General features: G+C 40.3%; 1 protein-coding gene across 6 annotated transcripts in view; it reads right to left on the bottom strand.

Moving 5' to 3' along the window:
* The window catches only part of Spata16 (spermatogenesis associated 16), a 378,162-nt gene that overhangs the window by 311,118 nt on the left and 41,653 nt on the right, over positions 1 to 25,391 (bottom strand).

Raw genomic sequence — 25,391 nt, 5'->3', positions numbered from 1 at the left:
AACCACACAATGACTTTAGCACGCAAAAAGTAAAATGAAAAGGAATGAAAAACACACTTCTGAGCATTCAAATAAGTCTTAGGCAAAAACTCCAGCTGGTAAGTTTTCTTTAGATAGGAAGGTGAAGTCAAAGTTTCTTTCTCCCTCATCTCTTAGGGATGAAGAATACATTCAGTAATTTAAAAATTGACCTACCTATCTGCTATCCGGCTATAAACTTCATTTTTTTGCTCATAGTATTACTGGAGGCAATTGAAAGGCAAGACTTGGCACTGGTCTGCTGACCTCCTGGAAGGAAACTATCCTCTTTGTTTTTCAAGTGTTATCAGTTCTTGGACACAATCCTGAGATAGAAATCATGTTTGGCGGAGTCATTATTGATTGACATTTTATGTCCCTTGTTCTAGAATAAATATGTAGCCAGAGAAATCAATTGATTATACATGATATTAATTGAGATACAACAGTTTCCACAGAATTGAACCAGGAGCAATACCTTACAACTAGTAGACCTGTAATAGCAAGTCGATTCTGGGTGAAAAACCGTTTTCAGTAGTACCTTCCACTCTATTTCTCCTCTATGACTTTCTCCATATGAAATAGCAGCACTACATTTGACATACTAGAAATAAGATCAAAGTCAAAGACATTCTAACCTTAAATACCAATACTCAAATCACCAAAGCGGCCCTTGCAGATTTTAGAATCTCTCAATATAAGAGAAATAACACTTTTTTGCATGAACCTTTCTATTAATAGTGTTCAAATTTTATAGATGAAGAGTTCTTTTCGTAAATTTTATTGTTTACCTGCTATCCCATTTCTTGAAAATAAGAACATGTACTTTATTTTAGAGACAGCCTCCTTCTGGCAGAGTCAGTGGGTGCTCGGGTCAGCACTGGTCTTGCAAAAGGTCAGTATTGGGTTTTAATGAAAGTTTATCAATGAACACAAATTAAAAGAGGAAGTAAAGTGGTTTTCAGCTACTCTACAGAGAGCATCATGCGTAGTAAACATATTTACCTGCAAAGGACTCTCCCAGCTTGTTCTCAACATAAATTCCATACCTCCTAAGGCATCGGGGAGCTGGGATGAATAAGAGCACCAGAACGGAACATGCGGTAAGAAGAGAGGGAAACGATCCAAGCAAATGCACAGCTGCTCAACTCATACATCTGCTTTATGTTTCTTAAAACTATAATTTCGGAAAAGATAAAATGTGGCAACATGATGGTTTGGTGAGAATAAAGAAAGACAGGCTTGCTCATATGGGGATGATGAGGTAATGTGGGATCCCTGTCAAAGTCTCAGAAACGTGTAAACTGTAGGAACATGGCCCGCCCATGCCTGCATGCTTGCACAGTGGTGCTCATTCAAGGTTACTTCTGTAGGACTACTTCTGACGGCAAGGCACTGCAGATACCCCAGGTGTTCATCCAGGCTGATGTATGTCCTTAAAATAATGGAATGCTATGCTATCATAAAAAGTAGGAACATGCGATATCCTGATATACAAGGGGCTTTAATCCTCTCAAGTAAAGGTCTAGGTAGAGGAGACTACTGTGCATTGCTATCTTGTTTATGTCTATGGCATTGAAATTAAACAGTGGTTGCCTCTTTGGAAACAACATTGGTGTCAGGAGTATAGGGTATGAAGTTTCTCTCTCCATGGGCCAGTATATGGGTGAGCTGATGACTTACCAAGCATCTCTCTGTCCTAGCTCCCATATATCACAGGGCACTAAGGACTCTCGCCACCTTCATCCAGGATGTTTGGGATTTGTCTCCTTTCTCTTTTTAATTACTTCTTTGCAGCCTAAATTAACAAGGGGTGTTGATAACAGCACTGCTATTTCAAATGGACATTTCCATGTGAGAAACTGCTATCCAAATTCTGCCTCCTAGCACAACTCTGACCACAAACACTAGACATTCAGAACCCGCTTTCAAAATCGTTCTCGGTGTTCATGCCACTCAAGCTGCAAGGCCCACATGTGTACTCTCTTTTATGGGGAGGACTCTTGGGGGGAGTCGGATTTTCTGAGAGGGCTGCCAGGGGTCAATCTAGGGGTCCTGTGGTGCGAGATGACACAACTGCTCAGACACTGTCTTTGCTGGTTTTTTAGCTCATGTAATGTGTGTTAAATCAGTTCACTCCAAATTTGATGTTGATATCAAGGACGAGCTACTTTAAATTCATTTAAATATCTTTTTATTTTGCTTTATAAATTGCTAAAATAAAACTGGAGGCCAGGAAATGATGAAAATGAAAACCAATCAACTGGTGTGAAATTTCCTGTTACTGATATTCACACCTTCTGAAGACATCAGAGAATGGGGATATTGATTATTTTTTCATCATTCTGCTTGGTATTTAAAAACATTTCTGGATTGATTAAAGCTTCCCATGCCAACAAATAATTATCATGCCTATCTGGAAGCCAGCACTCTAGGAATGAGCCACAGTGAACTGCGTTACAGCACACAACACGTGACCAGCAGTCACACACTTGCATGTATGTGCATGCATACAGTGCTCCTAAGGCCCCTAGGGAGTTCTGACTTGTGGCTAATTTAAGTTAACTTGTTGAAAACTCTAGGTGAGTAAGGCAGTTCATGTTTTAGAATGCTGTGCGCACTAGTATATGCATGGATACATTCCCCCAAGTCATCATAAACAATTATCCAGTAATATTTCAAATATGAAAAACAAGGGGGAAATCCAATAAATATAAATGAACATGTCAAAATATACAAACAACCTTGGTGACTAACTTTAAAGGTGTGTTATAGAAGCAATTTATCATTGGAGGTTTGCACAATCTCTGTATCATTTTTTGTGCTACTAGTGTTTTTCTATTAGTGCTCATATAGGAGAAAAGGAGGCAGAGGCGCAGGGGCCAAGGGACAGTCACCCCTCCTCACTGCTACCAGTTTAAGCCCCCTTTCCCTTTGGCTGGACTGACTGAGGTTTCCAGGAAGCACATTTCTGCTCAAGGGGATTACAAGCTGATGTCTACTTGGTACAGACCATCAGTTATTAAAAGCTTCAGGACAGAGTCCATTTCTGTCCCAAAGAGAATCTCCTTTAAACAGTGCACCTCCCAATCCTTACTGCATGTGTGTTGTGTGGTGTGTGCTATTGAAGTGTGCTGTGTGGTGTGCTTGCAGTGTGTTGTGTGATGTGCTATATGGTATATTGTGTGGTGTGCTGTGTAGTGTGTGGTGTCCTGTGTGGTGTTCTGTGCAGTGTGTTGTGTGTTGTGTTATGTGCTGTGCTGTGTGATTGCCCCTCATCCTTTACTGTTGCCTGGGTAGTTCCCCACATTCGAAGTTTACTACTTGATTCCTGGGAATTTGGTAACTGGCTATTTTCTTAGTCTTTGATGAGTGACCACTTCTCTGCTATTACTGAATTTAATCCTCTAATTTCTCAATTTGAAAGCCATCCCTTTCTTAATTGTTCATGTTCTTCAAGAGTTTGCCATTGTCCTTTTTTGATATTTCAGGTGGTGCCAGGCACTGTTTTTTGTTTTTTGTTTTTCTGTGTTGGCTGTGTTGCCCACATGGCAGATCTGTTGTTGCAGTGAACTTTGCTACTGCCTTCCCAGCAACAGGCCACACTGCAGTCAGCAGCTGGGACTCTTCAGTTCTTCAAATGCTTGTCCTGTCTGCTCCTTACAAAATGCTTCTGTGTTTGGGTCTGCAAGTATTTCATCACGTCCCTCCTTCCTGTCTTTCTCTTCCCCACCTCTTTCCCTCCTTCTTTTCCTCTCTCTCCCTCCATCTCTCCCTCCTCCCCCTGCCCCCTCCCCCCTCTCTCAGCCTTCCCCTTCCTTCCCTCCCTCCATCTCTTTCCCTCTCTCTCATTTTCTTCCTCTCTCCCCATCTTTCTCCCTCTTCCTCTCTCCCTCTCTTCCTTTCTTTATCCCTCTCTTCCTCTCTTCCTTCATTTCTCCTTTCACCTTCCCTTTCTTTGCTTCTCTCTCTTGCCTTCTCCCTTCCCCACGTGCTAATATTGCTGATACAGTTCTGCCCTTACATGTCTCATCTGGAATTACACCAGAATCTTTTAAGGGCTTCTAGTAGTTTCTTTCTCAAATCTGACTCCAAACAATGTGGCTTTCACACCGTCAGCATCAAGACCCACAGCAGGAACCGTGCTTACCATTCACCAACTTTGATTATCCCCAGCACACGAAAAATAGTATTTCTTTCCTTCTCTTCATTCTTTTTCTAGTACTTAATTCCCCATTCCTTTCCCCCATTCATCTGGTTTTTATAGAGAGATATATACAAAAATACATAGAATAAGCCTTGCAAAGTAAAATTTGCCTTCCACTGTTCAATAAACTCAAATGATTTCTCTTCCTCTCCCCTTTTCTCTCTTCCTCTCTCATCTTTTCTCTTCTCTTTGATTCAGTTCTTTATTCCTTTCTATGTGCTCCCTTACATTCAGATTCATGATTTCAATTAAACACAATATTGGTCACAGCCCATTAAGTTGATTTCACAACTTAGTCACAGGTCAGGACTCAGAATTGAATAATATGTTTTCTCTACACTGGAGTGTATAATAAAAATAAAAATTGTACTCAACTGTCTCCACACTGGTCCTTTCAAGAGACTTTTCCTTGCCTATTGGATGATGTCCAACACCTTGCAAAACTGGCGCCCAGTTAGTGTTTCTAGTTCTGTCTTCCCCATTCATTAGCCTCTGTTATCCTGGTGGCATGAATTCCTTTTCACTCTGACTTACTGATTTCTCTTTCTGGTTCTCTCCTGTCATTATCATTCTTGCTGTTTCTCCTCAGATCAAGACTTGGGTGATGGAAAAATACCCAGCATACTACATCAAGGTCTCATGTACTCCTTTCAACACCAATTTCAATGTCCTTCTGGTGTTGAAAACTCTCCAGAATTCGGCTCTGTCTATCAAGCCTCAGCCAGCAGACATGTTGTTTCATGCTTCTTCTTTAGGTCTCCATCCTGCAAATTACATTCTTCTCATTCACACAAGCTCACCTCTCCCCCCCCCTCTCCCTCCTCTTTCTCTCTCTTTCTCTCTCTCTCTCCCCCTCCTCTCTCTCTCTCTCTCTCTCTCTCTCTCTCTCTCTCTCTCTCTCTCTCTCCTCTTTATTTTGCCATTCACCTATTTATCTTCTGAGGTCTAGTGTAAAAATCCTCTTGTCTTTTCTACGAGAACTTCATGTTTTATTAAATCTATTTTTCTTTCATAAGGATGATAGTTTCCCCTTTACTGGATTATTATAAAGATAGAAAAGTTTGTACATAATGTCTGCTACATTGCTTGCTCTTGTCATCCACAGACTGTTAAATTTTACATCCTAAACCTTTGCTCTTTAGACATAACACTGGAGACCTGATTTGTTTGTGATCATGTGTGTGAGTGCTGCCACATGTGTGCCATGCGCATGTGTGGAAGTCAGAGGACGACCTCTGACGTCAGTCTTTGTCTCCTACTTTTTGATAGTCTTTTGTCATTAGCCCCTGTGCATACCTGGCTAGCTGGACCAAGAGCCTTCAGAAATTCTCCTGTGGATCCTAGGATCTAAACACAGGTGCTCATACTTGCACAGCAAGTACCTCATCCACTGAGCCCTAGCCTATATGAGATAAATTTCTGATGCATTAACAATGATGAGAACTCTGTCTAGAGTTTGATTCTAAATACCACGAGATCCAAATATTTGTTGTATAATGTTCTCTTATCAAAACATCATCCGACAAGGTGAAAGAAACCAGAAAGTGAGTCCTAAATAATTTGGTTAAATTTAACAGAGACCCCTGTGTCTGACATAGGACATCTCTCAAGTTGTTAGAGGCATCTAAGAGACTTCCAAAGCAATGTAGATTATGTCCATTGCCCTTGGTTGCCTCTGAGTACTTGAAGATCATGTTCTATGACTGAAGACACTGTGCACTTCAGACACAGGACTTTGTGGAATAGAGCTGGAACTGAGCTTGAACTGATATGGAAGCTTCCTTTCTGAGAATTCCCTCATAGTATCAGAAGGTGCTATCTACACAAGGTGCCAAGGAGGAGGCGCAGCTGGTCCTCTTATCTGTAAAGCCCATGCATCACAACTACCACTGGCCTGGCAAGATGTCTGTGCCAGTGCAATTGTGGCACTTTTGTCTCGGGGTAACCAGCAACTGTCTAACTGAACTTAAAGCTTTTCAGTCCGAAGGAATTCATGACTGTTACTGTAAGCATAGCCAACTACCATGGCAGGAGAAGTGATCCACCTCAGAAGAAAACCCATTAGTGCCATTTTCATAAACTAAGGCAATTCTAACTGTAGTCTAAATATTGTCCCTTGTATGCACAGAGAAGGGCACCTCTCTCCCCTCATCTGAGAAGCTTATTTTTGTAAAAGACAGAGACTGTTATATATATATATATCCACAGTTTGTCAAAATGTAGAGAAAAAAATGACTGTGTGATGACCCACCCAACAGACACATCCACAACACCATCTCGGTACCTCAGGTCAGGGAAAATCATGGAGATGGGGCTGGGAGAGTGGAAGAGTCAGAAGCCTAGAAGGTGTGCTGCAAGACAGAACCTTCTATGTGTCTGGGGAACTGCACCCATGACCTCCCAGAAGCCTAGAAGGTGAGCTGTAAGACAGAACCTTCTATGTGTCGGGGAGCTGCACCCCTGACCTCTCAGAAGGACCAGGATAATGACAACCCCAGCTGATACACCAATGTGCACAGGAAGAGTTCCCTATGGTCCTAGCACTAGATGAAGAACCACAGGTAGTCAACACCTGCTGAGAGAGGACAATCAATCTCCCCCAGGGATGAGCTCCCATTCGGTTGTCCATTCCCAAGTGGTTTCTAGCCGGACTCACGTACAAACAAGCAAACCTGAGTGGATTCCGTAAGTCATGCAGGTGCAGAAAGAATCCTTATACAATTCTAAATTGTAATCAAACTGATGATCCTCTCAAAGCTCATATGAACCAAAACTGATGATTTTCATGCAAATGCAGGATAGTGTTACAAAATGCCACTCCCACCATCTCACTTTATTTTCCAAATCTATCATAGGGCCACCAAAGCTCTTTCTTTCCTTCTTTGCTCCATATACATATATTATACTATCTATATCTATATCTATATCTATATCTATACCTATACCTATACCTATATCTATATCTATACCTATCTATCTATATCATATGTGTATATATGTGTGTGTATGTATACAAACAAAAATAACACTTGAAGCAATCATGAATTTGGGAGAGAAGACACGGGAATTGGAGGGGCAGGAATAATGTAGATGCAGGGCTCACGATGGGATTCTTACTTAAATAATATAATTTTTGTAAAAATGATTTGTACTTAACTTTATGATCTAATTCATCCCCCAAATTAATGACCATTCATTTACAGTTAACACTGTCATTACCACTGCTACCATTGACCAAAAGAAATGCTCCCATATTTATTTGTTTATTGATATAAGGTTGGTAGTGACATTTACATATATACGAGTCTAGTATTCTAGACATACACAATGCACACACATAGGAAACTGTACAGAGATCTTGCAAAGAATTCCATTTCCTTGGATGTCACGCCCTGCCTAACCGAATCTGTCTCTGACAGGGATAGAATTATCTCCTAGGTGGCAATAAAGTGTTCCTTATCTTGGTGAATATCAAATGAAGTAACAGGGGAGCTGAAAGTTAACTAGTAGAGAAATTTCCACTAACTTTCTTGTACAAAGCAGAATCAGAAGAGTAACCTAAACCCCCACTCCATGTTAGATTTCTGGGACAAAGTGGAGTGGATGTGTACTAGTCAGCACTGTCCAGCCTCTGTCCAAATACCGAGCTGTACTGAGAAGCAAGGCTGAAATGGGGCATCAGGAAGAAGAAAGAGTGGGCACTGCTGTTTTTCATTTTGCGTAGCTTTGGCCACTCTGTAAAACAACTTTAGAAAATAAAATTGGAAAACAGAGTGGTATTTGGTAACATTATCTGGTATTTGCCGGAGAATCATCAGTTTAGTGCATGTAAATCCTAGGAAGACTGTCAGTTTCATTTCAATTTAGGCATGTGTAAGGATTCTGTAGCTGGATTGATAGGGATTTGGTTTGTAATAATCACAGAGTTAACTATTTTAAATTACATTAATATTTACTGTCACTTGAATCAATCAAACAAACAAACAAACAAACATAAAAAACCGACTGACCTGTGTGAGCTACAGAAGTGATTTTAGTATTTCAGTCAGAGAAACTAACTACCCATTAGTCAGAGTTTAGCATCAACATATTTGTAGGTATTTAACAGAAGAGAAGCCATTAAGCAAATTAATTTTCGTTTGAATTCATTTGAGGTTATTTTAAATGTAGGCTTCCAAAGAGTAAATTTTTCAGGCCATTAAAAACATTTTTTTTTGCTTTTCAATTTTTAATTTGGCATATTCTGAGTTTACACATAGATTGCATTGAGTACAGATGATGTCAAAGATTCCAGGAGTGGTCACTGAAACATTTCTGGATATGAGTATGCCACGAGTAATGATCACAGCAAAATGGTGACATGTGACCTGGATTAGCTCTTGGTTTTGATGCCTGGTGTTATCATGTAGCTCAGTCTGGCCTCAAACTTTTGATCCTTGAGTTGCTAAAGTACTGAGATGACATGTGTGGACTGCCATCCTCATCTCTGGGTGTAGGATGTTTTGTTTCTGTAGCTGCCACTTCTTTTTAAAAAGTTGGACATGGTCTATACCTTTTGTGATTAAAAGGAGAAGAAATTATGGCCATGTAGGATATTTGGGTTTTCCATCTTTAATTGTTTAATAAATACTTTACTTATGGAGAAGCAATCAGTGTGTAAGGACTACTCATTGTGTGGATTCTACATATCTGTGTCAGTCTCTCTGATAGTGGCCACATACACTTATTAGATCTTTAGGGCATTATAACTATGTTACAAACTATGAGGTATGTGGCCTTATCCAATGGACTGTGTGTCTTCTCTCATTTATAAAGTGACAAAAAATCTGGTACAGACTAATTTATTTAAAGTCTCCCGTGTACCTCTTGTATTCTCTACCACCACTAGAGTAACACGAAAGTTTGGTTCTCTGGGGATAATCAATTACTCAGAAGGCCTCCCTTGGCCTTGTCTCCCTACCCTGGGTACTAAATACCAGAAAGGAAGTTTTGTTTCCTTCCTTGTTTTGTTCATATGTGTTTTGTATGGACAATGGAAGGAAGCTCGAGAGGAGTCAGGGCAGTCAGAGAGGAAGGGAGTGGCAGAACCTGGCTTATCTGGGAATAAAGTTTTCATTGTGTTAAATCAGGAAACTGTCAGACTTCCCATTTTTGATAATAATACTTAGACTTTCAGATAAATTTCTTCTTTTAGCAAAGATCAGTTCTTTTCTGCATACCTTAAATGTTTTAATCTTTGTAGTTCCATTGAGTGAGATAAAAATCAACAGAAGCAAAAAATTAGAGGCTATATGCACAAAGTCCTTCTGCAGATTCATCTAAGGTCACATTTTAGGTGAGAAGTATCTTTAAAATATAAACAATAACACATCAAACAACAGCAGCAGCAACAACAAAAACCCGAGAAAAATACATGACCCAGAAATATAAGTCCAGTCTTGGTCTTGGGGTGGCAGGTCCCTAGTCATGCATCTGAATTCTTATTCCTAAGGGCAGCAGTAAGGAGAAACATAAGTGGTGCAAGCATACCTTTTTCTTTTATATTTATAAATTTTAATTATTCTAGAGACCCATTTTTCTTAGTGCTTTATTTAAAGAACACATTTTTCCCCCCGTGTGACCCTTAAGAGCTACAAAAAACCAACCTGTTAGATAAGATGTAGCTACCCGTGCAGTAGTGGCATAACTGTTATGGTGGCAGTCAACCTCTTTCTAACTCCATTAGAATTCTGTTCCCACAGAACAGTATCCATGCCTTGTGTTATAAGCCTGTTTAACAACTCATGCCTGAGGGGTCATAGGTCTAATGGGATAGCTTGTTCTTTTTGTTTAAATAAACTGAACAGCATCAAACTACCTTCTAAATATCCATTTGTACCCATAGACAAAACCACTCTCAGCCTTGAGCAAAGAAAGCCCTCTCTGCATTAAAGTGTACTGAATGCAGATTGTTGTCCAACATGCTGAGAATTAGTGACAGCTGAGGGACCAGCCCTGAACAACACACTTTTATCACTCCCTTTAAAGCTCAGAGAATATTTTGGAGGAAGGAGTCAGAAGAAAGTGCGAGGTAGAAGACAAAGAGCTGGCTATGAAAAGCAATTCTTTTACGACAGTCAGGAACTCAAAGAAGCTGTGGTTACTTTCAATGACCATGCAGAAAATTGGTTTTCTTAACAATCAGTTATGCATGGAGGAAAGAGCTCAAGTGTCCTAAGCCCTTACTGCTGAACTAGAACTGTTGGTTCCTGGTAGATTCTGGGAGAGTGGTAGTCATCGCTTTCAGTTGTGTCCCCAGTTCTGAGCCTACCATGCTCTGACAGACACCTGCAAACCCATGTTGTCACTGTCTAACTTCCTTGGGCCACAAACAAGATACACAGGGAAGAGAGACAAAAATTTGTAAGGAAGAGGGAAAATAGAAGAGGAAGGCAAGAGATGGGACAGGGTGGGGTGAGGGTAATCAGTACGTATTGTGTGCATGTATAATACTGTCAAAGAAGAAACTTAGGAAAAGAAAATCATTCAGCTTATTGTTTGATTTTTAAGGTTAAGAGAAACACACATTATGTATTTTTCTGCCATGAAAATTTGCTAACAACTTTCAAGGGTCTTTAATCACTAAATTCTTATTGGTTAAGGATGAACAAACCCAGCAACAATAAAAAAAAAACCTGAAGTGTCTAATCTTGAACATACAAAGTTCAACAGTTTATACCTGGCAACGGAGAGAAGAATGAACTATTTCTGGCTTCCTGCTTTGTGCATTTGAGAGAGGGCTTACATTTTTGTCACAAGCGGCTAATCATTCACAACAGTCTCTGATGGAGATCATTCTTTCCAAGAGAGTTACAGAGTAGAGAACAATGCATTGTTTGGGTTATTGTTTGAACAATTTTAAATATAATTAAAAGCGGATTAGATTTTTTTGTTTTCTGGTTCTCAAAACCAAACCCAGAATTGTGTGCACACTAGGTAGGTGCTTAGGACTGCACATTTTCAGTGTTAATCACCCAAGAAAAGGACTATGGATTAACAATGCTATTAACAAGCTGTTGAGCAAAACCCTTTCGAATGCTGACATTTTAAACTTTGGGGTTTTAAATATGTCCTGTGAGGCTCAAGAAATTGAGTCCTGTTATAACTTGTACGTAAATTATGCTTTCATCGTGGTTTGAGTTAAGCAGTTGCTGACATCCTGCATGACAGCATTTGGCCACAAGTTACTGTCATTTCTCCTTCACTGCCTTCTGAGGAGTAAAGAAAACCGATGGCAACACCACACAGGCGTCCAGCATCAGTCAGAGATTTAAAAACGCAGCAGCATGCTCATTACAGCCCCACACTTTTGTAGCTGCCTAGAACTGTGATGCCCAAGGGGTAACAGCAGTCATCTGACAACTACTGCCTGGGCATAGGCCCCTGCTACCCAGTGAGGCTCCTGGAGCAGCACCATTGGCAACATTTGGGAACTTATTTTGAAGTGAGTCATGTCAGATCTTCATTTTAAACGGTATCCCTATACAACTTTCAGTGGGAAGAGCAAAGAATTTGCGGCAGGAAGAACCCTGCCATAGACTGGGTATGGCCCCTTAAGGAAGTGGCTTAGCTTTTGAAAACAGGTTTTTGTTTTATTCTGCTTTGTATGCCTCTAAAAGGGGGTGTGAGTAGCTAATTTAAGGAGTTACAGTGATGGTGTATTTGAAAGTGAATGTCTTGAACTAGAACCGAGTTAGGGCAAGTTCTCCAGAACTTGCTTTCCTTTCTTTTCTTCACAGAAGGAAGACATTATAACTCGGGCAAGCTGGGATCTCAAGGCAGTTTGATTGTGTATTTTCCCCGAAGGCCAATCATGCCGAACATTTTCAAATGTTTATTGACCATTGGAATTTCTTCACTTGACAGCTGTCAATTTGATTCATTAGCTCATTTATTGATTAGTTTATTCATTTATTAGTAACTTGTGGCCAAATGCTGTCATGCATGATGTCAGCAACTGCTTAACTCAAACCATGGTGATTAGTGATTGATTTAAGTTTTGGAATTCTTTTCTAGATGGCGCTACTCAGATGAACAAATAGCAAAAATTTTGCTCCAATTCTGGTACGGATATCGAGAGAGCAGAGTCCCAGTGTGAATATATGCCTGTCCATGACTATGGAAATCTATATGAAATTTGTTAGAAACACAAGTATCATGTTTTCTCTTATATGTAGAATTTAGATTTAAATGTTTGTGTGTGTGTGTGTGCGTGTGCCTGTGCACACGTGTGTACGACATAAAAATAGAATATGCACACACATATACATATATATTTCATATATACATGAAAAAAACAACAGTAAATTGGGGATTAGTAGTGTTAATGAAGAATCTAGCAAGGAGAGAGGAAAGATGGGGAAGACAATGGGTGGCTGTAAGAGGAAAGTATAATGTCCTATGTATGAAAATGTAGCGCTGTATCTCATTTTTTGTATGCTAATAAAAATAATTAAAAAGGACTGTATATTGAAATTAGGAGGAAACCCACAGCTGTGTAATATTAAAGCCCAGGTACTCAGTACCTGATTCTACTGCACAAAGCAATACTGTGTGAGAATCCATTTAAATTAAGCTTTCTGGGATATCCACATTGTGAGGCCCTAGAGACTTGCTACAGAATTATTCTCAGTAGAGCAATTATAGGTGAGGCTGCCCTATAATGAGATATTTTTGCAACTTCATTAAATAAACCCCCTTGAATGGGCTCCAAAATGGACCTGCCTCCTACTAAATTCCATTACACTGGAAGTAATCTTATCAGAAGGCCTGGTACAGACTCCATCGTCTTGGAGACTTAAAAGATTACCATAAGGGAAATGTGTTCTAGAACAATGATTCCCAAAGATGGTTCTTAGACCCATGCTTTCCTAATCTAAGGTGAAATGAGAAACAGACAACTTAGTGAGCTCTCTACAAAATTACAATATAATCCATTTTCAAAATGTTCTCCATTTTCAGAGTATGACATTTCCATTTTCTTTCTATTTTAGTTTTTGTTTTTTGTTTGTTTGTTTTTTAGGGGGTCTTGTTAAGCTGCTGCATCTTTGATGACATAGTGACAGGACAGTTTGCAATGCTCTTACATAATGGAACTACAATGCTAACCCACTCCCACCCCATGCACTGTGTTGGTTGTTTATTTTGGTTCACTTGACACAAGCTGGAGTTATCTGAGAAAAGGAACCTCAGTTGAGAAAATGCCCTATAAGGTTCCCTGTAGGAAGTCTACAGTGCATTCCTTTAATTGGTGATTGGTGTGGAAGGGCCAATCCTGATGTAGGCAGGCCAGCCTCGGGAAGGAGGTCTTAGGTGTCTAACAAAGGAGGCTGAGTAAGCCTTGTGGGAGGAAGCCAGTAAGCAGCATAACAACTGCTCAAAAAGAAGAAAGTGTCTCCTACAGGTCAGATGTTGTGCAGAAAGGAATGTTTTTTTTTTTTTATTAACTTGAGTATTCCTTATATACATTTCGAGTGTTATTCCCTTTCCCGGTATCCGGGCAAACATCCCCCTCTCCCCTCCCCTTCCTTATGGGTGTTCCCCTCCCAACCCTCCCCCATTGCCGCCCTCCCCCCAACAGTCAAGTTCACTGGGGGTTCAGTCTTAGCAGGACCCAGGGCTTCCCCTTCCACTGGTGCTCTTACTAGGATATTCATTGCTATCTATGAGGTCAGAGTCCAGGGTCAGTCCATGTATAGTCTTTAGGTAGTGGCTTAGTCCCTGGAAGCTCTGGTTGCTTGGCATATGGGGTCTCGAGCCCCTTCAAGCTCTTCCAGTTCTTTCTCTGATTCCTTCAACGGGGGTCCTATTCTCAGATCAGTGGTTTGCCGCTGGCATTCGCCTCTGTATTGCTGTATTCTGGCTGTGTCTCTCAGGAGCGATCTACATCCGGCTCCTATCTGTCTGCACTTCTTTGCTTCATCCATCTTGTCTAATTGGGTGGCTGTATATGTATGGGCCACATGTGGGGCAGGCTCTGAATGGGTGTTCCTTCAGTCTCTGTTTTAATCTTTGCCTCTCTCTTCCCTGCCAAGGGTATTCTTGTTCCCCTTTTAAAGAAGGAGTGAAGCATTCACATTTTGATCATCCGTCTTGAGTTTCATTTGTTCTAGGCATCTAGGGTAATTCAAGCATTTGGGCTAATAGCCACTTATCAATGAGTGCATACCATGTATGTCTTTCTGTGTTTGGGTTAGCTCACTCAGGATGATATTTTCCAGTTCCAACCATTTGCCTACGAATTTCATAAAGCCGTTGTTTTTGATAGCTGAGTAATATTCCATTGTGTAGATGTACCACATTTTCTTTATCCATTCCTCTGTTGAAGGGCATCTGGGTTCTTTCCATTTTCTGGCTATTATAAATAAGTCTGCTATGAGCATAGTGGAGCACGTGTCTTTTTTATATGTTGGGGCATCTTTTGGGTATATGCCCAAGAGAGGTATAGCTGGATCCTCAGGCAGTTCAATGTCCAATTTTCTGAGGAACCTCCAGACTGATTTCCAGAATGGTTGTACCAGTCTGCAATCCCACCAACAATGGAGGAGTGTTCCTCTTTCTCCGCATCCTCGCCAGCATCTGCTGTCACCTGAGTTTTTGATCTTAGCCATTCTCACTGGTATGAGGTGAAATCTCAGGGTTGTTTTGATCTGCATTTCCCTTATGACTAAAGATGTTGAACATTTCTTTAGGTGTTTCTCAGCCATTCTGCATTCCTCTGCTGTGAATTCTTTGTTTAGCTCTGAACCCCATTTTTTAATAGGGTTATTTGTCTCCCTGCAGTCTAACTTCTTGAGTTCTTTGTATATTTTGGATATAAGGCCTCTATCTGTTGTAGGATTGGTAAAGATCTTTTCCCAATCTGGTTGCCGATTTGTCCTAACCACAGTGTCCTTTGCCTTACAGAAGCTTTGCAGTTTTATGAGATCCCATTTGTCAATTCTTGATCTTAGAGCATAAGCCATTGGTGTTTTGTTCAGGAAATTTTTTCCACTGCCCATGTGTCCCAGATGCTTCCCTAGTTTTTCTTCTATTAGTTTGAGTGTGTCTGGTTTGATGTGGAGGTCCTTGATCCACTTGGACTTAAGCTTTGTACAGGGTGATAAGCATGGATCAATCTGCATTCTTCTACATGTTGCCCTCCAGTTGAACCAGCACCATTTGCTGAAAATGCTATCTTTTTTCCATTGGATGGCTTTGGCTCCTTTGTCAAAAATCAAGTGACCATAGGTGTGTGGGTTCATTTCTGGGTCTTCAATTCTATTCCATTGGTCTATCTGTCTGTCTCTGTACCAATACCATGCAGTTTTTATCACTATTGCTCTGTAATACTGCTTGAGTTCAGGGATAGTGATTCCCCCTGAAGTCCTTTTATTGTTGAGGATAGCTTTAGCTATCCTGGGTTTTTTGTTATTCCACATGAATTTGCAAACTGTTCTGTCTAACTCTTTGAAGAACTGGATTGGTATTTTGATGGGGATTGCATTGAATCTCTAGATCGCTTTTGGTAAAATGGCCATTTTTACTATATTAATCCTGCCAATCCATGAGCATGGGAGATCTTTCCATCTTCTGAGGTCTTCTTCAATTTCTTTCCTCAGTGTCTTGAAGTTCTTATTGTACAGATCTTTTACTTGCTTGGTTAAAGTCACACCGAGGTACTTTATATTATTTGGGTCTATTATGAAGGGTGTCGTTTCCCTAATTTCTTTCTCGGCTTTTTTCTCTTTTGTGTAGAGGAAGGCAACTGATTTATTTGAGTTAATTTTATACCCAGCCACTTTGCTGAAGTTGTTTATCAGCTTTAGTAGTTCTCTGGTGGAACTTTTGGGATCACTTAAATATACTATCATATCATCTGCAAATAGTGATATTTTGACCTCTTCTTTTCCGATCTGTATCCCCTTGATCTCCTTTTGTTGTCTGATTGCTCTGGCTAGAACTTCAAGAACTATATTGAATAAGTAGGGAGAGAGTGGGCAGCCTTGTCTAGTCCCTGATTTTAGTGGGATTGCTTCAAGTTTCTCTCCATTTAGTTTAATGTTAGCAACTGGTTTGCTGTATATAGCTTTTACTATGTTTAGGTATGGGCCTTGAATTCCTATTCTTTCCAGGACTTTTATCATGAAGGGGGGTTGAATTTTGTCAAATGCTTTCTCAGCATCTAATGAAATGATCATGTGGTTTTGTTCTTTCAGTTTGTTTATACAATGGATCACGTTGATGGTTTTCCGTATATTAAACCATCCCTGCATGCCTGGGATGAAGCCAACTTGATCATGGTGGATGATTGTTTTGATGTGCTCTTGGATTTGCCAGAATTTTATTGAGTATTTTTGCGTCGATATTCATAAAGGAAATTGGTCTGAAGTTCTCTTTCTTTGTTGGGTCTTTGTGCGGTTTAGGTATAGGAGTAATTGTGGCTTCATAGAAGGAATTCGGGAGTGATCCTTCTGTTTCAATTTTGTGGAATAGTTTGGATAATATTGGTATGAGGTCTTCTATGAAGGTTTGATAGAATTCTGCACTAAACCCGTCTGGACCTGGGCTCTTTTTGGTTGGGAGACCTTTAATGACTGCTTCTATTTCCTTAGGAGTTATGGGGTTGTTTAACTGGTTTATCTGTTCCTGATTTAACTTCGGTACCTGGTATCTGTCTAGGAAATTGTCCATTTCCTGAAGATTTTCAAGTTTTGTTGAATATAGGCTTATATAGTAAGATCTGATGATTTTTTGAATTTCCTCTGAATCTGTAGTTATGTCTCCCTTTTCATTTCTAATTTTGTTAATTCGGACACAGTCTCTGTGTTCTCTCGTTAGTCTGGGTAAGGGTTTATCTATCTTGTTGATTTTCTCAAAGAACCAACTTTTGGTTCTGTTGATTCTTTCTATGGTTCTTTTTGTTTCTACTTGGTTGATTTCAGCTCTGAGTTTGATTATTTCCTGCCTTCTACTCCTCCTTGGTGTATTTGCTTCTTTTTGCTCTAGAGCTTTTAGGTGTGCTGTCAAGCTGCTGACATATGCTCTTTCCTGTTTCTTTCTGCAGGCACTCAGCGCTATGAGTTTTCCTCTTAGCACAGCTTTCATTGTGTCCCATAAGTTTGGGTATGTTGTACCTTCATTTTCATTAAATTCTAAAAAGTTTTTAATTTCTTTCTTTATTTCTTCCTTGACTAGGTTATCATTGAGTAGAGCATTGCTCAATTTCCACGTATATGTGGGCATTCTTCCCTTATTGTTATTGAAGACCAGTTTTAGGCCGTGGTGGTCTGATAGCACGCATGGGATTATTTCTATCTTTCTGTACCTGTTGAGGCCCGTTTTTTGACCAACTATATGGTCAATTTTGGAGAAAGTACCATGAGGAGCTGAGAAGAAGGTATATCCTTTTGCTTTAGGATAGAATGTTCTATAAATATCTGTTAAGTCCATTTGGCTCATGACTTCTCTTAGTCTGTCTACGTCTCAGTTTAATTTCTGTTTCCATGATCTGTCCATTGATGAGAGTGGGGTGTTGAAATCTCCCACTATTATTGTGTGAGATGTAACGTGTGTTTTGAGCTTTATTAAGGTTTCTTTTACATAGGTAGGTGCCCTTGTATTTGGGGCATAGATATTTAGGATTGAGAGTTCATCTTGGTGGATTTTTCCTTTGATGAATATGAAGTGTCTTTCCGTATCTTTTTTGATGACTTTTAATTGAAAATTGATTTTATTTGATAGTAGAATGGCTACTCCAGCTTGCTTCTTCTGACCATTTGCTTGGAAAGTTGTTTTCCAGCCTTTCACTCTGAGGTAGTTTCTGTCTTTGTCTCTGAGGTGTGTTTCCTGTAGGCAGCAGAATGCAGGGTCCTCGTTGCGTATCCAGTTTGTTAATCTATGTCTTTTTATTGGGGAGTTGAGGCCATTGATGTTGAGAGATATTAAGGAATAGTGATTATTGCTTCCTGTTATATTCATATTAGGATGTGAGGTTATGTTTGTGTGCTTTTCTTCTCTTTGTTTTGTTGCCAAGACGATTAGTTTCTTGCTTCTTCTAGGGTATAGCTTGCCTCCTTATGTTGGGCTTTACCATTTATTATCCTTTGTAGTGCTGGATTTGTAGAAAGATATTGTGTAAATTTGGTTTTGTCATGGAATATCTTGGTTTCTCCATCTATGTTAATTGAGAGTTTTGTAGGATACAGTAACCTGGGCTGGCATTTGTGTTCTCTTAGGGTCTTTATGACATCTGTCCAGGATCTTCTGGTCTTCATAGTTTCTGGCGAAAAGTCTGGTGTGATTCTGATAGGTCTGCCTTTATATGTTACTTGACCTTTTTCCCTTACTGCTTTTAATATTCTTTCTTTATTTTGTGCGTTTGGTGTTTTGACTATTATGTGACGGGAGGTGTTTCTTTTCTGGTCCAATCTATTTGGAGTTCTGTAGGCTTCTTTTATGCCTATGGGTATCTCATATTTTAGGTTAGGGAAGTTTTCTTCTATGATTTTGTTGAAGATATTTACTGGTCCTTTGAGCTGGGAGTCTTCACTCTCTTCTATACCTATTATCCTTAGGTTTGATCTTCTCATTGAGTCCTGGATTTCCTGTATGTTTTGGACCAGTAGCTTTTTCCGCTTTACATTATCTTTGACAGTTGAGTCAATGATTTCTATGGAATCTTCTGCTCCTGAGATTCTCTCTTCCATCTCTTGTATTCTGTTGGTGAAGCTTGTATCTACAGCTCCTTGTCTCTTCTTTTTGTTTTCTATATCCAGGGTTGTTTCCATGTGTTCTTTCTTGATTGCTTCTATTTCCATTTTTAATTCCTTCAACTGTTTGATTGTGTTTTCATGGAATTCTTTCAGGGATTTTTGCGATTCCTCTCTGTAGGCTTCTACTTGTTTATTAATGTTTTCCTGTGTTTCTCTAAGGGAGTTCTTCACGTCTTTCTTGAAGTCCTCCAGCATCATGATCAAATATGATTTTGAAACTAGATCTTGCTTTTCTGGTGTGTTTGGATATTCCATGTCTATTTTGGTGGGAGAATTGGGCTCCGATGATGCCATGTCGTCTTGGTTTCTGTTGCTTGGGTTCCTGCGCTTGCCTCTCGCCATCAGATTATCTCTAGTGTTACTTTTTTCTGCTATTTCTGACAGTGGCTAGACTGTCCTATAAGCCTGTGTGTCAGGAGTGCTGTAGACCTGTTTTCCTGTTTTCTTTCAGCCAGTTATGGGGACAGAGTGTTCTGCTTTCGGGCGTGTAGTTTTTCCTCTCTACAGGTCTTCAGCTGTTCCTGTGGGCCTGTGTCTTGAGTTCACCAGGCAGGTCACTTGCAGCAGAAAAGTTGGTCTTACCTGTGGTCCCGAGGCACAGGTTTGTTCGCGGGGTGCTGCCCACAGGCTCTCTGTGGCGGCAGCAACCAGGAAGATCCTCGCCGCCCTTTCCGGTAGCTTCAGTGCACTAGGGTTCCAGATGGCGTTTGGTGTATTCCTCTGGTGTCCGAGATGTGTGTGCAGAGTGCAGTCTCTTCTGGTTTCCCAGGCGTGTCTGCCTCTCTGAGGGTTTAGCTCTCCCTCCCAAGGGATTTGGGTGCGGAGAACTGTTTTTCCGGTCTGTTTCCTTCAGGTTCCGGCGGTGTCTCAGGTGCAGGGGTCCTGCCCCTCCTGGGCCCTCCCCTGCGGGAACCCAGAGGCCTTATACAGTTTCCTCTTGGGCCAGGGATGTGGGCAGGGGTGGGCAGTGTTGGTGGTCTCTTCTGCTCTGCAGCCTCAGGAGTGCCCACCTGACCAGGCGGTGAGGTCTCTCTCCCACGGGGTTTGGTAGCAGAGAGCTGCTGCGGGCCGGGATCCGTGGGTCCAGAAAGGAATGTTAGAGGAAGAGCTACAGAGCGCAAATCAGAGGCAAATTTGCGAACCCTCTGCCATCACCATGCTTGAGATAGATATTCAGGGTATAAAGAGAGAAAAGTTGTGGTCCACGGTTCTGGTCATTCTAGTTCATGACTGACTGCCCCATTTTGTACCTGGGGTGAGCAGCATGAGCATGCGATGGAAGAAAGAACTGCTGAAGAAATTCATGCTCACCATGATCCAGAGAGTAAAGAGAGAGAGAGAACCCGTGCTTCCATAGGTGTCTCGTGGTACGCCTTCAGTAGCTGACACCCATTTCTCACTACTCCTCTCAAAGTTTACCTTACTAATCTTCTGAAATGTCACCTTGGGTTCCAAGCCTCTATCACATATGCCTGTGAAGGGCTTTTGACACTGGCACCAGCACAGTAAATGGTTCAGTCAGGCACACTCAAACACAGTGCTCTTGAGATTCAATGTGCCCAAGGGCCATCTGGGATTTGTGTAAATGTAGTCTCCAACTCTGCAGGGGTCGGTCCCTCTGGAATCCTCTATTTCCAACCAACTTTCTCCAAGTAGCACAGACACAGCACTTAAGCTACTAAGTTGTGAAGTCAAGCTGTGCTCAGACCCAGGCGGCACAAGTTTGAGTAGGAGACTATGAGCAGGTCACTTGGCCTGATCATCCCTTGAGCAGTGACAGCAGCCACAGCAACGTAACAGCCCTGTGCCATGGCTTATTTGGGGAACAGAATGGAAAAATGAGTGCAAATACTCCCCAGAATGTGAACCAGACCATGAAACAGACAGAACAAGCCCTATGTTGTGAGTAATGAGTAATTATTTCACCATGAGGTCAGTTGGGCATTAACACGGGAATGATTAGTCCCTTCCTGTGCTTTTCAATCAGAACTGACAGCTTCAGTTGTGGAGGGCAAACCCTGTTTTCTATGGCTAGTTCAAGTGGAGCTCTTTGAAGCTGTAAATCTTAAACGGTATCTACAGACCTGTTCTAATTCAGAAGGTAGAAGCTTTTGAAATACTAAAATCCCATGATTAAGGTAGAGGCCACAGTATCAGTTTGTAGGCCGCAAAGCTAGAGACTTTGATAATTTTTCTTTAGAGTACTTTCCCTGCAAGGTATAAGAAACATCTGATTACTATATTCTTGGATGTTGGCAATTGTTATTAATTATTTCTCCCACGAGAGTATAGCAAGAATGTTTGACTATATTTTTCTATTTAAAATGCTCTCTCTCTCTCTCTCTCTCTCTCTCTCTCTCTCTCTGAGTGTGTATGTGTGTGTATGTGTGTGTGTATATGTGTGTATGTATGTGTGTGTATGTGTGTGTGTATGTGTTTATGTGTGTATATGTGTATGTGTGTGTATATCTGTGTGTATGTGTGTTTGTGTGTGTGTGTTTGTGTGTGTGTGTGTGTGTGTGTGTGTGTGTGTGTGTGTGTGTATCTGCAGAATCCAGAAGAACAGGTTTGATTCTCTAGAGCTGCAGTCACAAGCATTTGGGAGCCACTTACATTGGTGCTGCTGACTAAACTCAGGTCTTCCAAAAGAGAATCAAGGGTGTGGAGCTTTCCCCTAGCCCATGTTTTTTGATATATTATATTGGCACCTAAGTAGTTTATTGACTAATAGCATGCATTTAGCAATATGCAAATGTGATTCCACAAAACCAATCTTATGCTTTTATTCAATTGATAATGAGTAGATTTTTAAAGTCTTAATCTATTATTGCTGAATGTATAGGCACATGCTCACACACACACATGTGGCATGGCACACACATGGATAACGGCATCTTTCAGGATCTGGTTCTCTTCTTTCACCATGTATTCCAGGAATCAAACTGATGTATTGAGGCCTTTATAGCAAGAGATGTTGAGCAATCTTGTATTCACCAATGAGTGAATTTACAACTGTCTCTTAAAATCTATAGGGATATAGCATCTAGGAGTAAATAATATTAGCTACTGTCTTTATCATCCGTTTATGCTTTCTGAATAAATGACTTCTGATATGAATACAATTACAAGAGAGAATAATGAATAATTTGTATGAAACTTCAGAAATAATCTTACCTGCTTACTTGGTTCTAAAGCACATAGAGATAAATTACTTCACCAAGCACCTTTACATAAGTACCAGATATTTTATGAAATACTGAGAGTTGACTGTTTTTAAGGAGATAAAGTCTGAGACATTGTGTACTTCTTTATCTTTACACAAAATACTAATAGAAATGTATCTGTGTAGCTTGTGACTATCAAAACAAAGATGTCTTAGCCAGTGTTCCATTGTTCTAAAGAGGCATCATGACCGTGACAACTCTCATGAAGGAAAGCATTTTCTTGGGACTGGCTTACAGTTCCAGAAGTTTAGTCCATTATCCTGATGGCAGAAAGCATGATGGCATGCAGGCAGATATGTTAGCTGAGTGTTCTACATGCAGGACTCACGACAGCAGGAAGAGAGAGACACTGGCCCTGGCTTGAGCATTTGAAACCTCAAAGCCCACCCACAGTGACACACTTCCTCCAACAAGGCCACACCTATTCCAACAAGGCCATATTTCTAAGGATTGTCAAGTAGCCCTTCTCCCTAGTGATCAAGCATTCAAACATGGGAGCCTATGGGAGTACCACAAAAGTCTTGAAGATGTGTTAGAAAATAAATTACCAATCAACAAATATTTTCCAAGTTTCAGAAGCTTTGGCTAGAGCATTGTTTTCTGTTTTATTGCTGCTCTTGTCTTCAACCACAACCTAGTCATACTTTGTATGCTGCCATAACTCATGGTGTTCAACTTAATTAGAAAGCCTGGTATATGCCTTTAGATATGTTCCTAATAATAATACTCTTGGTGAGAGAGACTATATATCTTGCTTCCTGTGTCCTAGAACCTCCCAGTGCGAGAAATGGGAATACTGTTTTCCCAGGCCCCCTCTTAAGCTTTCTATGGTTACATGATGAAATTCTGGTCAGTTGGAAAGCAGTGAGTGAGAGTGCTGGATACAGCACGTGGACAGTGCTTGTTATTATATATATTATATACTATATATTATATATTACTTACTCTATATTATATAGTATAAATATGTAATATTTAAGCAATATACATGTATGTAACATTGTAATATATAAAATTCTGAAGATCATACTGTACTTCTTATTGGCTAGATATACTTCTATGAAACACATATATATCCATCTTCTACCAGATGCGCATTTCAGAATTTCTGTCATTTACAGTTAAATATTACTAAGTTTTACACACAGATATTTGTGACATCTTCTAGTGTTCTGGTTGTCATCTCAGCTTGTTCCTGTCCTGCCTCTTTTAAAAGTCACATCAGGCAATGGGAAAAGGGTGTGCTACATGTTAGCATCTGAGAACCCCAAGGAAGTATCACATTAGGAAGTTTAAGTTCACAGAAAGAAGAGTTAAAGAAGCAAAGAAACCTTTCTATTCCCAGAAGCTTTTGTTTATTAAGAGACATCCTAGAGAAGATTTCAAAGTTAACTCCCAAGGTAATTAAACAAAAGCTAGGCCAGATGTCTAAGCTAAAGTTTTGGTCTCAAAATAATTACCTTTGTTAATTACCAGTAATTAGTGTCAGCATCCAAAGCTTTCCTAAAATCCAGGGGAGAGAGAAGGAGAAAAGTAGAGAAAGAAGAGCATAAGGAGGGGGAGAGGGAGGAGGAGGGGAAGGAGAGGGGGAAAGGAATGGGAGGGGGAGGGGAAGGGGGAGGGGAAAAGGGAGGAGGAAGGGGAGGGGAGAGAGAGGAGGAGGGAGAGGGAAGAGGAGTGAAGGGGGAGAGGGAAAGGGAGATACATAGTTTCTGAACACAAACACACCTTTAAGTCATTAAATCTTGGTGTTAATTTTTAGCATTATGAACACTGGGTTTTATGGAAAACTGGGTATTTCTTTCCAGTTAATACTGGTGGTACCTTGCACTCTCTTACATAGTCCTAATTTGGAGTTTTACAGCACAATTTCTTATTTTTATATCCTTTCTCATTAATATAAAGATAACCTTTTCTTTTACCCTACTTCATGAAGAATATGCCTATTGGAGAAACTCCCGGCAGGCAATGCGATGACCCTTGAAGAAATGTACAGGGCTCTATATGCAATCTTCCTTGAGCATTCTGTCCTTGGCCAGAGGACTGGGCGCTGAAATAGCTCAAAGTAGAGGTGAGAGTCCTCTCAGAAGCTGGTGAATAGCTCAGGTTTTCAGCACTTACTGATGTCAATATTATACAGAAATAATACCCCTAAGCTTTACATGATACGTTGCACTCTAGTTAGGGTGTGATGACCCTTTGTGAAAAGAGAAGATTAATTCTCTGTGTGCTATTCAGTCACTTTATATCTACTTGGGAATTTGTGTGTGTGTGTGTGTGTGTGTGTGTGTGTGTGTGTGTGTGTGTGTGTCCAGTTCCTTTTTAAATGCTTAGGATAACATTGTTAATTATTTCCTATTAGTAATTCATTATAGATTTAGGCATTTTAACATGTAGGCAATGGTGGAAATATTTTAGTCTTTGAATCTATACCACAACACCTTACATTATCTCTCAACCTCCCTCTGGCGGCCCCCATCAAGGTGTTCCTTGATGCATATTTACATCATATTACTATATTGAGCCTCTCAAGATGAAAAGACAAAAGGAACATACTTTCTTTTCTTTCACTCATCTTTTGAAGTCTCCATGTTCTGCAGGCATATTTAGAATTCACTGAGCTGTGCTTTTGTTTTTGTTTTTTGTTTTTACAATTAATGAAGTACACAGGGAGACCACAATTGTGTCATGCCACTGGAACTTTTAGATACGCATTTCCTTACTCCACAAGAAAAGTGAGTCATCAGAGCACATTCTTTTCGCATGACTTATTCTGTGTTTAACAGTGATTTCTAGGTTTATTTCAGTCCACCAGCACTTTCTTAATGCCATGAAAAAGACAAGATTTACCTGCTTGCAGAAGGCATAATAGTCATAAAGTTCACTGGAATGGGAAGGATATTTGAAGTGAAGATCGTGTCAAGGAAAATGATGTCATTTGTACCAAGATGAATAACATTGTATAACATGTATAACATTGTTTACCAGGTATAGAATGTAAAGTGTCAGCCTGTGCTGAAAACTAAGAGTTTGCTTACAAAGACTACATAAAAGGGACAATTCACAGACTCATGGAATGCTTGCATTTAGAAAGGATATATTTAACACACGACCACTGTACCGATCGATGTGCCATAGCTTTTCGGGATA

The sequence above is a fragment of the Rattus norvegicus genome, chromosome 2 (assembly GCF_021556685.1).
Source record: "Rattus norvegicus strain SHRSP/BbbUtx chromosome 2, alternate assembly SHRSP_T2T, whole genome shotgun sequence".
Taxonomy (NCBI): domain Eukaryota; kingdom Metazoa; phylum Chordata; class Mammalia; order Rodentia; family Muridae; genus Rattus; species Rattus norvegicus.
The sequence above is the reverse complement of the archived record's forward strand: the minus strand, read 5'-3'. Positions and strand labels throughout refer to the sequence as shown.